Source organism: Chelonia mydas, chromosome 11 (genome assembly GCF_015237465.2).
Source record: "Chelonia mydas isolate rCheMyd1 chromosome 11, rCheMyd1.pri.v2, whole genome shotgun sequence".
Lineage (NCBI taxonomy): Eukaryota > Metazoa > Chordata > Testudines > Cheloniidae > Chelonia > Chelonia mydas.
In genome coordinates, this window is record NC_051251.2 from 45,721,351 (window position 1) to 45,739,946 (window position 18,596).

Below are 18,596 nucleotides of genomic sequence, written 5' to 3' on the forward strand. Positions count from 1 at the left end.
CACCCTAAAAACATTATAGGGAGGCAGCACAGATAGCAAAGTGTAGAATTAAGGTTGCTCAATACTTTCCAATACAAGATCCTTTTTTTGATTAAGTTTGCCAATTTTGGGGGGGCTGTGTGTCTGTTAAGATTTTTTTTTTTTTTTTGAAAGTTTCAGCCAAAATGGTTCAGCTATTTCTGAGGACCAGGCTAGGGAAAAATACTTTGTTTTTTCCATGTTAAAAAAATTATTGCAGCTGTTTTGCTGAGATGCTCTAATGTTTCCATGTTTTAGATCAGGGACTTGACATTTGGCAGTGTCTTGGGGAGATATCAGAAATATGCCTTTTACCACCCCTGTGAAAATCTAACCAAGTTTGAACAAGTTAAAGCCTTTGAAAAACTGTAGTTTGCACATGTTTCACAGAGACTTGTCAGAATTTGTCAGCAAAATTATCTGAAGATTCCATCTGTACTGAGCATGCTTCCTCCTCTCACAGCTTCTGTGTGCTGACTGGACTGTGTATGGGCCATTCTCACAGAGCAACTAAGCATGCTGCAGCCCAAGTGTGACTGCTGCTCCTAGCTATTGGAGGTGGTTAGGGTGGCAGGCTCAGGAACTGTGAACATGGACGCTGTGCTCTTAACTGTCCCCCTGCTGACCCACAGGCAGCGTGGAGAAGAAGAAAACAGTCTGACTTGAATGCAAATGGGTGACAGATGGGGGTTGGGGAAAAGAGGATAGAACCAAATTGGTTGGGGTGGGGAAGCAGGAGCCATGGGGTGGGGACAGGACAGGAGCTGGGGAAAACAGAAGCAGGCAAGGAGACATAAGGGTTTATAAACCCTCCAGGGAGTCGAACCCAGGAATGCTGAGTCTCAACATTCCTTTCCTGTCAGGAAATAACAAAGACTAGCAAGATGAGTCTCTTACCCCGCTGCCTGTTCCACATGCTTAGTCTCCTACTGCTTCTAGTTACTCCAAACTGTACAGGTCTGTGCTGTGGATCTAAATATCCTAACCCTGCTGATGAGCGGGGGGAAGGGAGAAGTGAGGGTGTCAAATATGGCTCCACATGATGAAAATTGTAAGTTTCATAAAAATTTAGGAAATGACATCCCCAAAACTTCATTGTTTGCACATTAAGGGAATGCCATATTAAGGTTCCTGAGCAACGTGTTCTCCATTTCCAGGGTACCCAACTTGACACACTTGGGGTTTCAGCTGCAACTGAGGTCAATCTTCTCTGGACATATAGAGTGTTATAAAATGACATGCACACTGAAAAATCAGTCCCTAGTCTTCTCAAACCGGGCACTCAAAATTAGTTGAGACTTTGACAATTTTGGCTCTACCAGCTGTACCTCAGTTCCTCATGGTCATATGGGGAGAATATATACTACCTCGCTTCACAATGCTGTTTGAGAAGGTTAATTAATTAGTGTTTTCAAAGAACTATGATATTATGACAGCACCATAGAAAAGCCCATAAGAAAATTCCAACCCTGATACTCTATGTTTCTATGATTCTAAGCTTCATGTTCATTTAACATGCTTTGTTAAAATTCTGCATAGCATATAATTCATGCTCGATAGCCACAGCAAACATACCTTTGGGTGAAATCCAAGTAGATAATGCTTACACACAGTGTGAGCGCATGCTCGCACACACAGAGGGAGAAAAGAAAAAGGTATGTAACTACTGGGAGAATATTTCCTGTGAGAACTGGCACAATTTCAATATTATTTATGAAGAGCATCATACCAGAAAGATCCTCTTTTCAGTCACTAAACCCACCACACCATTGCATATGGAAAATATTAAAAACAGACTTTTCTCTCTCTATTCTGAAAAACAAACAACAATAAAGCTACAATATCTGGAAATCCACAAGACAGGGACAGGATTATAGAATTAAACATCAGCAGAAAGGCAGTAAGGTAGGGGTGCATTTGAAGGGTTTATAATTAGACATTTGTCAAATTAATGCTAAGATCCTGGGCAAAAACATCATAAGACCTGGCCTAATTATTTCCTTTAGTTCTTGACAAGCTCTTACAAAATATTCTACTTATGGTACCATCGGATGGTACTGTTTAGAGGCTCATCATTTTGAGACGATGGGGGAACGGCAAATGCCAATGCAATATTAACTTAATGTCTTTTGCATTGATAAAATCATCGTTAGAATCCCCAAAATAATCCCAGGAATAAAGTCATTGATTACAACTTGTGCGGGGAGGGATCATCAGCCTTTATCCTAAAACACACTTGCAGCGGAATTAATGGGAAAAGGTATGCAGTGATTAATATTTAAATGCAACTAATTAAATTAAATGGAAAAGCAAATTACAAGCAGTTGTAAACCTTATGCTTTGACCTCATGCTTTATACCAAAACCAACTGATGATAGCTAAGTAGAAACCATTTGGTTTTTAATTATACTGCAGCAGGGAATATGTTATTGTTCTAGGGCTTTTTTTGTCTATTCAAATTATAGTATAAAACCCTAAGCAGAATACAGGTGAGAAGGAAGGAACACTGTTTCTACTTATTCTAAGACTATGTCTACACTACCACTTATGTCGGTATAACTTATGTTGCTCAGCGGTGTGAATAAGCCACCCCCCTGAGCAACATCAGTTACATTGACCTAGGCGCTGGTGTAGACAAGTGCTATGTTGGCAGGAGAGATTTCGCTGCTTGTTGCGGACAGGAGAGCTCTCTGAAGTAGGCTTAGAACGGCTACACTAGAGAGCTTACAGTGGCACCCCTGTGGCTCCATAAACGCTCTAGTGTAGACAGACCCAAACTCAGTTTGTGTTGTTTGTGGATTGTGAGCAAAAGGGTTGTTTCTTTCTCATGTGAGAAATGGCTGGACATGTGTAACCCATCTGCTTTTATACTATAGCATCTTACAATAACCTTTATCTTATATATTTATATACGTGTGTGTGCGCACGTGTATGCACGTGTACACACAGCAATGGAGCACAGCTACAAGTAACAGAAAAACCCAGAAGAGGGAGTGTTGGTAATTACTGAGCAGGCTCTGTGATTACTTGATGTCAGCATAGAAGCCACCACTAACAGAACGCAATTCTACTTGTCTCAGAAATCCTCATCCAGGAGCTGGCCCAGAGCCCGGGGGAAACACATTGGTGGAAGTTCACATCAGAGTCAAGTGGCTGAGGGAAGGGGGAGGGGAAGGAGAATGTAACTGCTGTCATGGTTGCATCTTAAACCTGTAATAAGTTGGGGTTATTCTAGCCTTCACCCATTGTGACTGGACTCAGACTGGCAGCCGAGTTGGGGGAGAATGTAAAACTGACAAATAAACTGATATTTACCGTTCCAATAATAGCTGGTCTGCAAGAACTTATTTATTGGATTCAATGGAGACATTACACCAGATGAGGCTCTGGCCCTTAGAATTTTGCATGGCTACTTATAGAGAAATTCAGCTAAAGAACAGAGGACCAGTAGATTTTCCCCTTTCACACTCCCACACAGAGCACAATTACTCAGGCTTTAGGAGTTCATTTCCTTCATAGTGACAATTACACTTAGTTTAATTTGCTTTTGCAGAGCCTGACCTTTACTCTTATTTTCTTGAAAAATAGCAGTTATTGTTGGAGGATGTGACGTTATTGACATAATCTGGGACCGTATAGATCATTGTTGCAACCAAAGTCCTGTAGTGGCACCAAATCTTATATAAAGGGGGGTCAAATGAGGTTAAGACAAGGTTATGGTTTGCCGATTATGATTATGCTGCCTATATGTGTGTAATTTTTGTAATTGAAGTTATGAATATTGGCTCTGTACTGTCTGTAGTTCAAACTTGTGCTGTGCTTCTGGGTGACACCCAGGTAAGTTGGTGTCAGCTCTGCCTAGCCTGCGTGATGGCCCATTAAGGACCATCAGCCATACAACTGACCCACTGAGAGAAGGCAGACGCCTTGGGACTCAGCAAGGTATGCAGGGACATGCCTATGGACAGAACTCTGAGGTTTTTCCAGGCCATGTGATGGACAGCTTGTCTTTGGAACAAAGAAAGAAAGACCACATGGCAAGAGAATATAAAAAGCTGCTGCAGCTCCTCCATCTTGTCTTCAATCCTGCTTCTTACCTCTAGAGGAACTTTGCTACACTGAAGCTTTGAACCAAGGACTGAAAGACCCATCCCAGCTGTGGATGTTCTCCAGAGACTTGATTTGAACCTGCAGTTTATTCTACCACTGCTGCAAGCTTGAACCAAGAACTTTGCCATGACTGTATGTAATTGATTCCATTTAAACAATTCTAGCTCTCATCTATATCTTTTTCCTTTTATGAATAAACCTTTAGATTTTAGATTCTAAAGGATTGGCAACAGCGTGATTTGTGGGTAAGATCTGATTTGTATATTGACCTGGATCTGGGGCTTGATCCTTTGGGATCGAGAGAACCTTTTTTCTTTTACTGGGGTATTGGTTTTCATAACCATTGGTCCCCATAACAAGTGGTACTGGTGGTGATATTGGGAAACTGGAGTGTCTAAGGGAATTGCTTGTGTGACTTGTGGTTAGCCAGTGGGGTAAAACCAAAAAGTGTTCTCTGTTTGGCTGGTTTGGTTTGTCTTGGTGTGCATAAAAACCCCAGCCTTGGACTGTAACTGCCCTGCTTGAAGCAATTTGTCCTGAATTGGCATTCTCAGTTGGGTCCCGCCAGAACCAGCATCGTTACAGAGGATAAGTGGATTTTCACAAACTAGCTACTTGAGTCCTGTTGCGAAAACTAGATTTTAGGATGTTATATCCTTTAACTCACCTTATTTGTTACTTTTTTACTGCCCTGGCAACCCATTTGGGTTTCGGGTTCTGTTGCCAGGACTGTTTTCACTCTGCTAGGCAGGCCCCCAGCATGTTAGAGAATACAGGTGGCACAAAGTTGACATAAAGCTCATACAATAATGCCATAGTGTAGCCAACTCGGCCCATGCCCAAAGAAGGCCTTGAATGCGATGTAGCCAGTTTGGTTCCTTGGAAGTCTGAAGGCCATGGGGACCATGAAAGGGTTGTTTTTCCTTACATAGGAAAACTCTTTTCCCATCTTACATGAAGATAGTCCCAGCTAGAGCTGGTCAGAACCTCCCCCCCCCCCCGAAAATATAAACTTTTGTTTTCATCAAAAAAACAGCCCCCCCCACCATCTGTGGTCCATAAGAATAGCACAAGTCTCAGAAACTAAAGAAAGCATGAGTTTGTTACACTGAGGGCAGAGAATGATATAAAGAGAAGAAGCCATTGATTTCCAGCTCAAGAATTATTTATTAGCACTGTGTGTTAGCTTTTCTATACCTGATGTGCAACCATATACTTTCAGCCTGAGTAAGTTTTATTTTAGATTAAAGGAAACTAAACTAAATAATAAAACAAGGAAGAACAAAAGTAGAGGCTCCAAGCAAGAGCACAGTGCATGTCTCTTGTATAGCAAACAGCTCCAGTTCTGCTTCACAAAATGGCAGTGGCTCTGCTGACTGTAGACTACTAGAAATTTAAATGTAGAGTACACAGAAAACTGGATCTACACGTACAACACTGTGCCTAAAACTGCTACACCTAGTAGCAATTAAAAAAAAAAATCAACTGGACACCACTTTCAATTCATGATAATAGTTGGCATTTCTATAGTGCTTTTACCTTCAAAGCATTTTACAAACAATTACAATATTTATTAAAATAAAGTCTGTGCTTTTCACTTGCTGGAAGTAGTGCCTGGAAGCCTGATGTTTGGCCCAGTGATATCTTTTGGTGCCTGCTATAGGCTTTTCTATTACTAAATTGTCATATGACTGCGGATCCTCAATGAGAGATGAAATTCACTGTGCTCTCAGTAAATAAAACAGATTCTGCCTTAGGATGGGGCAGGCTGGTCTCTCAGTCCATCACTGATACACTCTTGCAGTCTCTCTCTCTCTCTCTCCCCCACCCCCCTCCTCTTTCTTTTTTACCTGCCCAAGTTTGGCTGATAGTATTGAAAGAAATAAACCTCTCTCAGGGACTCTGACTAGGTTTCTTTTGGTTCCCAGTATATGCCATGCATGGGGTAAAATCCTGACCCTATTTAGATTATAAGCTTTTGGGGTCAGTACCATCTCTTTTTCTATGTTTGTACAGTGCCTAGCACAATAAATCCCCACTTTTGGGTAGCCCCTAGGCACTACCATAATAAGCGTATTAATAATATTGAAGTCAATGGGTATTCTGCCACTGACTTCAATGAGGCCAAGATTTCACACCTACTCTTTAAAAATGGATCAACCCTCTTTCCAGCCTCTTTACAAAACAATTTCAGGACATTTCTGCCCCATATTACTCTGTTCTTCTCTCTCCCCTGTTCCTCCCAGTGGAGGGGAGAATGTGCCTAATTTATCTTTCAGAATTAGTATGTGCTAGTGGATTAGACATGGATAAAGGGCTATAGCTGTGTTTGATTCTCAGCATTTTATACAATAGCACTGGATCATTTCATTTTGGTTTAATTTGTTTTTCTTGCCTTATGCTTATTTTTTGTTTCTTCTAGCTTCATAACACTTCAATTCAAATTTACAACAACTGAAAATATTGTCCAATGCTTAAAGGTTCATTATATAGACAGTTCAGATATAGAGATTCTGTTAACTCTCCCTTTTAGCTAAATATGGTGCTTGTAGCACGTATTTCTTAACAAACAGATCTTAGATAAGCAGGGTCAACACTAGTGAACTGAACAGTTCAATGCTGTAACACAAGGGTGGCCAACCTGAGCCTGAGAAGGAGCCAGAATTTACCATTGCCAAAGAGCCACAGTAATACGCCAGCAGCCCCCCATCAGCTCCCCCACCCCGCCCTGTTCCCAGCACCTCCCACCCACCGGCAGCTCCACTGATCAGTGCCTCCCTATCCCTCCACGCACCTCCCAATCATCTGTTTTGTGGTGTGCAGGAAGCTCTGCGGGGGAGGAGTGAGAGCACGATAGGCTCAGGGGAAGGGGTGGGGTAGCGGCAGGGCCTGTGGCAGAGCCAGAGGTTGAACACTGAGCACCCCCCAGCACATTGGAAAGTTGGCGCATGTAGCTCCAGCCCCGGAGTCAGTGCCTATACAAGGAGCTGCATATTAACTTCTGAAGAGCCGCATGTAGCTCTGGAGCCACAGGTTGGGCACCCCTGCAGTAACAAGAGATCGACTGCCTGGACTGAAGGTAGCAAAGGGCTAAACTGAAACTGACCTGGATATATTGGTCGATCACAGGTTGACTATGAACTGCCAACGTGATGTGGCCTTGAAAAAGGCTAATGCAATCCTAGGATGCATCAGGAGAGGTATTTCTTGTAGAGATAGGGAAGTGTTATTACCGTTATGCAAGTCACTGGTGAGACCTAATCTGGGATACTGTGTGCAATTTTGGAGATTGGCTTGTTTAGCCTCACAAAATGAAGGATGAGAGGAGATATGATTGTCCTCTCTCTCTCTCTCCACACACACACACACACACACAAATACCAGGGAGGGAGAGGCGTTAAGGGCCAATGCTGGCACAAGAACAAATGGATATAAACTGGCCATCAATAAGTTTAGTCTTGAAATTAGACAAAGGTTTCTAAACATCAGAGGAATGACATTCTTGAGCAACCTTCCAAGGGGAGTAGTGGGGCAAGAAACTTAACTTGTTTTAAGACTGAGCTTGGTAAATTTATGGATGGGATGATGAGATTGCTTACAATGGCATATGGCCGATTTGCGAATGCTATTAGCAAATATCCCCAACAACTGAGATGGGACACTAGATGGGGAGGGTTCTGAGTTGCTACAGAGAATTCTTACTGTAGCCAATTAGTTCATTTTATCATCCATTGTATTATGTGATGTTATGGTCAATTTATATGCTATTTCGTATATAATCAATGAAACCTCAGCAGGAACCATCCCTCTAGCAATGAAAGTCTATTCAGAGGTCCGTCCAACCCTAGAATATCATTGAGGATGTGAGTATGACTAGTTATAATTATTGCATAGGTTTTATAGGATTTCTATATGTATGGGTAATTGTAATTTATTGCTTTAATAAAACTTGTAGTACAGACAAGACTTTGTACTTGTGATTGTGTCTGTAGACATTAGCCTTGGACTGTATATGTTCCTAGAGCCTCCAAGTTTGAGAAAAGCACCAGAGGCCATTTCATTCTGTTGAGCTTAAAAGTGTAGCAAACAGAGACAAAACCATTGTGGTGTAATACAACATCACTAAATTCACTTTAAATAAAAAGCTACATTTCCCAGTTGTCTGGCTGGTGGGTCTTGCCCACATGCTCTGGGTATAACTGATCACCATATTTGGGATTGGGAAGGAATTTTTCCCCAGGTCCATCTGGCAGAGACCCTGGAGGTTTTTCCATCTTCCTCTACAGCATGGGACATGGGTCACTTGCTGGTTTGAACTAGGGTAAATGGATTCTCTGTAACTTGAAGTCTTTAAATCAAGATTTGAGGACTTCAGTAACCCAGCCAGAGGTTATGGGCTACTACAGGAGTGGATGGGTGAGATTCTCTGGCTGGTAACTTCAGGAGGTCAGATTAATTGATCATGATGATCCCTTCTGGCCTTACAGTCTATGAAACTAAAAACTGTATATTGTGCATCAATCACAGCAACTTCCCTCCTTTGCCAATGCAGAACCCTTCATTGATCAGATACACTTCCCTGGCCTACAGCCACAAACACAAGCAATAGAAGAATTCCTTAACCATCAATTTAGCTGTAACTAGACCATTCAACCCCATGCGTGCATTGCAATGTAACAATATTAATTTCTCATATTTAAATTTAAAAGGGCAACAAGCCAATGGAGAGTAATGAGCTTTCAAAGAACAGCAAAGGTCTTTTTGAAGTTGGGCGTTTGATCTTGAGATATGCCAACATTTTGGTATTCTCTCTTCCCCCAAATTCTCACCCCTGAAAATATAATAATCTGTACTATTCTCCCCTTCATGGATGATGTATAATGTATTAACTGACTAGGAACAGACACTAAGAGGGCCTCCTCACTACTACCATCAGCCAAATTTCTACCGTACACCAAAAAACCCACCCCAACTCATGTGTCTCATTTTCCTATCTGTGAAATGGAAACGATTTACTTACAGATGCAATGTCAGGGGTGTTTTGACACTGAGGTCCTCAGATGGAAGATGTCCTAGAAGTGCAAAGATTTATTTATTGTAAGTGAGGTTCTGAGAAGGTTAGATAGCTGGGAGGGAGTCAGGCTGGACTGGGTCTCAGGATCATAGTTAAGCAGTTTTACAAGTCCCTCACTTTCATCAGCAGTAAACTGACTTGCAAATATTAAAAGTAAATACATCTCTCCAGCTTTCTATATAAGATATATATAGTATGTGTATGCATATTGTATAAAATATATTAAAATTGTCTGCTTCTTTTATAAATCTCTTTTGTGTAAACTATGAAATACCATTTAATCTGTGATATTTCTTTTCAGCCACCTTGCTTACTTATCTCTAAATTGGTTTATTCAGACTGTATCCTCTTTTGTATTTATCTACATTCCATTGCACCTGACATCATGGCTTCCTATGAGTGATTACTCAACTGTAAAATAAAAAATGGTGATTATAGCGAGGAGACAGTTACTTGATCATAAATTAATGGGTAATCTGTCTTTTGCAGTATGCATTTGGTTATATGTTAGGCACATTTTGTTATACTTATAGCAAGGTCCCTAAGCCCAAAAAGAGAAAGAAAAGGAAAGTATCCTGAAGATTTGTTAAAGCCATAGCTATATTTTTCCTAAACACTCTGCCTTCAGTGGGCCTATTAAGATTTTCACATTCTGCATCATCATATGGTTATTTGCTTTTTAAAAAAAAAAAAGTATTTTGGTACCCCTTTGAAAATGTTACATCCTTTATATCTCAAAGGATGCTAGGCATGGTTTCCTAGGAAAGCATGGAGGAAGTTACTGATCCATTCCTTTTTTACTTGGTAGCCTTCTTTGTCTCTTCTCCATACTTCTGAATTGGCAGTGCTAGAACATTCAGGTTTTCCTACAAGGTGATATTTAAAAAAAAATTTCTGTCTCTCTTTTTACTACTTTACATTCAATAGACAGATGGAAGCAACTGCATGAGTTCTTTTAAAGTAAAACTTTATGATCAAAATAAATGTCATCTCCAGAATTAACTATTAAGTGTTATACCGCTTAACATGTCAGAAAGCTTCCTCAAACATACTGATATTTTGTTTAACTATCTCCCATGAGAATGGAAAAGGCTCTTTAAATTTTGTAAGCCACCAAAATTAAATCAATGGACAGACTGCAATTGACATCAATAGACTTTTGACGGAGCTCTCTATGGGGGTTCTAATAACCAATGTATACAAATGTCTTCAAATTCAATCTCCAAATAACTTTTCAGTGGCAACTATCATCTCCAGCCCAAAGCAATATTCTTCTCAAACTGAGTGACAATGAATAGTCAAGGAATATGGATGCCAGCTGCCAAACAACTAAGAATCAATGAACCAAATTGAATAAATCATTGGAGTCCATTTTTAAGCCTCCTTACAATTTGAATTCTGCTATTCACATGATGTGATATATGGCTAGACTGTTTTCAAGAGGTACTAACTGATTATTGAAGAACTACCAACTGTGGTATCATTTAAATCAGTCTCTGTATCATATACCTGGAGGATAGCTAACATAATGCTGATTTTTTAAAAGAAGCTCCAGATATGATCTTGGCAATTGCAGGCCAGTAAGCCTAACTTCAGTACCAGGCAAATTGGTTGCAAATATAGCAAAAAACAGAATTATTAGACATATAGATGAACAGAATATGTTGGGGAAGAGTAAACATGGTTTTTGAAGAGAGAAATCATGCCTCACCAATCTATCAGAATTCTTTGAGGGTGTCAACAAGCATGGGGACAAGGTTGATCCAGTTGATACAATGTACTTAGACTTTCAGAAAGCCTCTGACAAGGTTCCTCAGCAAAAGCTCTTAAACAAAGTAAGCTGTCATGGGATAAGAGGGAATGTCCTCTCATGGATCAGTAACTGGTTAAAAGAGAGGAAACAAAGGGTAGGCATAAATCATCATCAGTTTTCACAGCAGAAATTGGTGAATAGTGGGGTCCCCCAAGGATCTGTGCTTGAGACCTGTGCTGTCCAATGTATTCAAAATGTGAAAAGGGGGTGAAGAGTGAGGTGGCAAAGTTTGCAGATGATACAAAATTACTCAAGATAGTTAAATCCAAAGCGAAGAGTTACAAAGGGATTTCACAAAATTGGGTGACTGGGCAACAAAATGGTAGATGAAATTCAGTGTTTGTAAGTGCAAAGTAATGCACATTGGCAACAATAATCCCAACTATATACACAAAAACGAGGGAGTCTAAATTAACTGTTATCACTCAAGAAAGTGATCTTGGAGTCACCATGGATAGTTCTCTGAAAGCATCTGCTCAGTGTGCAGTTGCAGTCTAAAAAGCTAACAGAATGTTAGAAACCATTAGGAAAGGGATAGATAATAAGACAGACAATATAATGCCACTATATAAATCCGTGGTGTAAATCCCACACCTTGAATACTGTGTGGGGTTCTGATTGCCCCATCTCAAAAAAGATATATTAAAATTGGAAAACAGACAGAGAAGGGCAGCAAAAATAATTAGGGGTATGGAACAGCTTCTATATGAGGAGAGATTAAAAAGTCTGGAACTGTTTCGCTTAGAAAAGATACGACTAAGGGGGGATATGATAGAGGTCTACAAAATCATAAAAGGCATGGAGAAAGTGAACAGGGAAGTGTGATTCACCCTTTCACATAAAACGAACTAGGGGTCACTAGGTGTCCCAGAAGCTGGGAATAGGCGACAGGGAATGGATCACTTGATGATTACCTGTTCTATTCATTCCCCCTGGGACACCCGGCATTGGCCACTGTTGGAGGACAGGATACTGGGCTAGATGGACCTTCGGTCTGACCCAGTATGGACATTCTTATGTAATTAAATTCATAGACAGCAGGTTTAAAACAAACAGAAGGAAGTAGTTCTTCACACAATGCACAGCTAACCTATGGAACTTGTTGCCAGAGGAGGTTGTGAAGGCCAAGAGCATAACTGGATCCAAAAAAGAATTACATAAATTCATGGAGGATAGGTCCATCAATGGCTATTAGCTAAGGTAGTAAGGATGCAACCCCATGCTCCAGGTGTCCCTAAACCTCTGACTGCCAGAACCTGGGACTGGACGGCAGGAAATTGATCACTCAATAGTTGCCCTGTTCTGTTCGATACCTCTAAAGCATCTGGCACTGGCCACTGTCGGAAGACAGGATATTGTGAGAGATGGACCATTAATCTGACCCAGTATGAATATTTTTGTGTTTCCAAGATGTGCCGATAGCCTCATAAAGCCCTTCTAGGTACTACAGAGATCATTTAATCTATCATGCACAGAAGCAGATTCAGCAAAATCACTGCAATCTGGCAGTGACCAAATGTGAAAAACCTTTCCCACCTTCTGCAAGCAGCCACCTATTGGGAACTAGCTATTAGATGAAGCTCTTGTGTGTGGAGTCTCAAAAACTGCCACTGGTTCAGTGCTCCCTCAGACCTCTAGCACGTCAGTGACTACTACGCTCAAAACGGGAAGGCTCCAATACAGTTGTGTGTGTATTCTCCTCATTTGCGTCATCTGACTACAGTGGCAAAATGATCATTTAATTCAACTACTTCTCACCATGATCTCTTGGAAGCCATTGTGGGTTTAATGTTTTTGGCTGTCTACAATACATTTAGCTGTTATTGTTCAATTTTTGTGGACTGATGCTGTCTGTTGCTATGACTATGTAAGATTTTTTCCTCAAAGCTTATTAAAGACTCCTTAGGTACGATTGATCGCTTGTTCCTTTCACAAAGAAAAGTGAATAAACTTATTCACAAAAAAATAAAATACTCACAACATAACTAACAGAACTGAGTATAGGGGATATCTGTGTTTTGATTTGTGTGCAATGCAGTACGTCTTATGTTGGATCATGTAAATAGCTCCCCATGGAGCTATTACATTCTAAAATAACATACCTGGCTTGACTTTTTGTCAGTTTTCAAAATTAGAGGCTTAATGTGACTTTTCAGGATGAATATAGATTGCAGGTTGCTAATTTAAAGCATTCAGTGCTCCTCAGTGTTAGGAACTTGGAAGGAAATTAGTCTGTGATTGAAAGTTTTACACTCAGAATCTGGCTTTTATCCCACACATCTTTGCAAACTAACCAGTTGTCTGAGCCATTTTGGAACATGATGTTCTTTTTATTACTAGATATGCAGTCATAACAATGTCACCATTTGAGTGTATAGAAGCAATAAATACATAAGGCATACTATTAGGCTGTCATAGTTGCATGCTTCAGGTGCATGCAAATAATGATGGGCAAACCTCATAAGACTCAGAGGCTCAATAATGATAACTATATATATTTGGATGCTTTCTAAAGCTTATATGAATTAGCCACACCTCTAAGGCTACATCTACGCGAGCAGTGTGATTCCCAGCTTGCGCAGACATGCTCACACTAGTTCGATGAGAGCTAGGGTAAGTATGCATACATGAGCTGAGAATCATGCTCCTAGCTTGTAGTATTGACTTAGCCTAAGTTTTCTCCACCAGCCCTTCCTAGTTGATATAACACTTCAGCCTCCTTCACTCCTGTTGCCTGCACGCCTTGCTACTACTTTCTGGTTTGCAACCACCTTTGGTACTGAACATTAAGAAGGTGCCTGCTGTCCCTCAGTCCGCTCATCATTAGAGGGTGATTGGAGCCCTGGAAAATTCCATGTGGTAGGCGAGTCGGCCATGTCTGAGTTATCTGTGCTCAAACAACATTTTAGTTTCAAACAATGGGAAAATTACTGGATATTTTTTCACTCCCTCACAACTCAAAAATAGATGAATACATTTTGCTGAAACTTTATAAACACACACACACACAAATATAAATAAAAATTAAAGTATCACCTTGGAGCTGAATTTAAGCCTGGAAAATTTCACCCCCAAAGTACTTTTTAGAAAATTCTGAACAGAAAGCAATGGATTAGAATGAAATCCCTGATGGAACCTCAATGGGAACACCAGCTAATAAGCAAACACTATAATGCTATAACCAACTGCATAGCACAAAAAAAAGATATGTTTGTAGTTTGGCCAGCCAGATGAATGATCCTATGTAATTTTAGAGGATCCAAACCCCAAAGCTGTTTCTGAATTGTTAAGCAACTCTGATTATGGCTCTACTGCCTATTACCATGTAAATGAATTACAAAACCAACACTGAACATTTAATAAAACAAAATAGATTAGCAGTGAAATACACAATTGTTCTATTGACTTGTTTTCAGCAAGTCTTCCTCAGAATTTAAAAATAAACGTATATCAATGCTGATTGCAGTATTCACCAATTTTCTAAAATAATGTAATGCTTTGTTATATAATTGTATAGAAGGAACCTGGAATTTATCATAATCTTGAGGACAACCACAACAATCTAGTATGGCGAATGTTTAATTGGAGTTAATATACATATTGGTGTGTTTATATTTGAATATTGAAAGCCAGGAAAAGTAAGGCTCATTAAACATACTAGCCTCTGTAATACGTAGCGATCAGAGGGGGAGCACATGCTGTCTGCCCCCACCAATATTCCACAAACAGACTGAACTGATGCAATATTTAATTCCTGTGCTCTGCTTTAAGTTCCCTTACCAAAGTAAATGCACCATTTGAAATGATCCTGTAATATTCTCCTCTTATCTTTTCTTATAAAAACATTAAGCCATTGTGGAGAGTCAGCTTATATTTTTACTGTGCAGAGCAAATGAGCCTACACATGCCTCTGGTATCCCATAAATTGATTACATAAAACCTTTAAAGGTTGAAGCCAGGTGTTTAAATATGAAAGAATTACATGCAACAATGTCAGTTAGAAATATTCACTCTAAGACATAAAATGCTCTAAAAGTAATGTTTTATAATCTCTGCTTTATACTGCTAGATACTTTTCAAACGTATCTGAACATTCACTGCTTGTAAGTGTTGTGTAACTATTTTGATTTAAAAGGGAGGAATCACTGTTTTCTAGTTCACAAATCCTTTAAGCAATGTGCATGATGCATCGGTTCTCTTACTTCAGTCACAAAATTGCATTCATAAAGTGTCTGTTTAATTATTACTGTACAAACCCTACCAAAAAAGCACAAATGGAATAGATCCCACCATCCTTTTGAATAACTTATCTGATTGCCTGCTGAACCCAATGAATATTGGAGGGAAAGTGGAAATCTGAACTCTTACACACACTTTTCCAGTGTCAGATTTTCTCATGACTATTTCATTGGCTACAGGAGCAAAAAAGGGTCATTGTGATATTCTGGAGTGCAAACTAGACCAGTGAGATGCTGTTTCCTCCCCGGCGCCCGCAACCATGGGACCCTTACAATGTCTTGCTGCAGTTGCTCCCACCTGGATCGCTCCACCATGCAAATCACACACTGAGGGTCTGTGTGTAACTGTAACCTGCCAGCCACACTTCGGTTACACTCTGGCTTTTACCAGCCTTTGTTATACTGCGGGGGACCCTGAACACACTTCCAGTCCAGATTTCCCTGCAAAAGTATTTTCTATACTGTCCAGCCTTCTCCTGGACATTCCAACAATATTAGGTCTGTTGTCCCTTTATAGGAAAGATACACAACAAGTTGCCACTTTAAATGGAGTTACCCAGGCAATTTAACTGAAGCACACTGGATCAGTTTCAATTCAGAATAAAACCATTTTATTTACCCACAAAGAGAGAGATTTTAAGTGAGTATAAGTAATGAGGCGTAATAGTCAGAAATGGTTACAAGAAAAATAAAGATAAAACATTTCCTAGTGCCTAACAAACTATATTTGATTTAAGGTAAAAAAAAGTCCTTACCACATCCTTCCATCAGCATTACTGACCAAACTATTCAGGTCAAGACCCCTCCCCCAAAATCCAACAGCTGTTTCCTTTGTCGTCTTAGGTGCAAAGAGGGCGATGGAGAGGAAGAAGTGTGTTTGCCCCACACTTTTATCTTTGATCCCCCCTCCTAAAGGTCCATTCAGCTGAGCAGAAAGAGACATGGAGTCTAGTAGGAAAGATGCTTTATGCTGTTTTCTTTCACCTGTGGGTGTTGAGATAAATTTTCTTTTCCCTCCTTTCTTTTCCCTCTTGCTGTCTGAGGACTTTGTTTACAGCCTGTATGCAAGCTGAGGTAACCACACATCCCTTTGTTTAAGACCTTCTTGACCAGTTGTGCCTAACTGGGGCGATGCGAGTTTGAACATGTCCATTTAACTATGTGAGTTTGAATATGTGCCTTTAACATTATATAGGGGGGATTTCATAATTTTACCCACAATGGAGCTACATACATTTCACCATGATATTATTGACCAGCAGGTTATTAGTTTTCAAATGATACCTTAGAAGGCATATTTTGTACAAAAAATATAGCAACAGTGTGTAGCAGGTGAGTATAGGGGCACATTCAGTCACACTGAATACAGTCACAGTTAAGTATCACTAAAATCTGCACACAGTCTTCTATTCCCATAGTTCATTTTTCTTACTCTTAAGTGAATGTAGCTTCCTTCTCCAATTATGACATATGAGGAAACTTGTATTTGGATAAAGGGAAAGATTCTATAAGAGTGGCAGAGAGTTTGGCCACTGGAAGGAGGAGGAAAAGTTGGCCGTTTGTCACATAGGAGTCTGAAGGTTTGGCAAAGGGGACAGGAACAGGTTACATCACTCGTCATAAGACTTGCCTACTGAATCACAAGGCATGGCCTGTTGTGGCAAGTCATTGGTTATTATGAGTGATTTTTAAGTCAACCATATTGAGAAACCATCAGCATTCTTCTCCCAGCATTTTGGAAATGGGATTCCAGAGCATGACTCTTTACTGCCTCCTCTCACTGCAAGATTGCATAAAATCTGTGCCAGCTAATTCTGATGTGGTTTACTTTATTTTTTTCCTCCATGTCAAATGAATGAGTTCCCAGAATGAGTTCTGGGGGTTGGCTTGTTTCCTTGAAGCCAGTCTTTCATCACTTCATCCTCCAGGGCATAGACTCTTTTATAACTTTCTGGCTCAGGAGTTTATGTAGAATGTTAGCAGAGGCTCAGTGGAGGTCACAACAGCGTTTTCGGACATTTCTGGCTTAGTTTAACCACTGCAGAAGGAATATTCTAGTACTTGTGTCGTTACCACACAACAATGCTATAGCTGAGCTGCTAAAATTCAATTGCCTTTTTATATGTTACTATAACATATAAAAGGGGTTTCCTGATTAGGGGTCTATATTCCAAGCTGCTGGATTTTTTTTTTTAATCTCTCACATATAGAAATATTTTTCTAGGTTTTAGTTGTTGTTTATTGATCAAAGCCTGTTTCAATAATGGAAATACTGTTTGGTCTTTGCAAGATTCTGTGGTACAAATATGAGGAAAAGTGCTATTATTTATGTTTGTATCTTTTATGTCACAGAGGTCTGAGATGACCCTTTTATCTCCATAAGAACCTTTGGCACTTGTTCGTCTGTCATGGGCAAGTACCATATAATGCTGAGATCGCCTCCACCTATTTCATTCTTTCACTGAAACAGGAGTAAGAGAGGTAAAGTAAACAGAGTCAGCTGCTAATGCTTGGGACCGGTGAGATGGGTTCAGCACAGGAAGCAAAGGAGGGAAGGGACAAAGAAGGCTATTTTCTTTCACTTCTCAAATCCCTCCTGAGAGGCCATTAGACCAGTTGGAGATCATCCCCCAGCAGGTCCCCTATGTGGGAAGGATGATGAAGGGTGGTGGAGAGCTGATTACGCTGGCTTTATGCTGCTCTGGGATTTCCCACACTGAGAACCCAGCTGCCCAAATAGGACAGCTTTATGAAGTGGTACAAAGGGACCTTTGTTAGGGGCTGAGAATCTAGCTCACAGGATAGTCTAAAGCATTGGTGTCTGATTGTCTCATTTGGTGTTCAGCATGCATTCGACAAAAAAAGTGCAAAAGTCAGTCTTACCAAAACAAGTGTAAGTTACAATGTAGGCAATATCCCCCTAGCTGAGATAGAGTACTAGCACCTTTTATCTGTGTATTTTAAACAAGAACAATTGAGAAATGACAAGCTGCTGATGACGGCACTGCTTTCAGGGGCTTTGGATGATAATAAAAATGATTATTTAACATTTGTATTGTCATAGTGACTAAAGATTGGATCCCATTGTGCTAGACTCTCAAATGTACGTCATAAATATGAACATGTATAACAATTGTTGATAAAAAGCAAGAGAATACTGGGGCAATTTGAAGACATGCAAATCAGCTGGTCCAGATGATATGCATCGTATGGGATTAAGGGAATTAGCTAACACACACACTATTTTTGGAAATTCATGGACAATTGGGATAGTATTAGAGAAGAGGAAAGCAAATATAATACTAATATTCAAAAAAGGGAAAGCCGAGCAAACCTGATAGTC

At 40.1% G+C, this 18,596-nt stretch overlaps 1 long non-coding RNA gene across 2 annotated transcripts in view; it reads right to left on the reverse strand.

The window, feature by feature from the left end:
• The window catches only part of LOC122462509, a 174,778-nt gene that overhangs the window by 45,956 nt on the left and 110,226 nt on the right, over positions 1 to 18,596 (reverse strand). The window contains exon 2 of one of the 2 annotated variants that reach the window (XR_006285073.1): positions 9,149 to 9,200. The exons of the other annotated variant lie outside the window; for it this stretch is intronic. This is a non-coding gene — a long non-coding RNA (uncharacterized LOC122462509). The remainder of the gene's footprint in view (positions 1 to 9,148; positions 9,201 to 18,596) is intronic. 2 annotated transcript variants of the gene reach the window in all.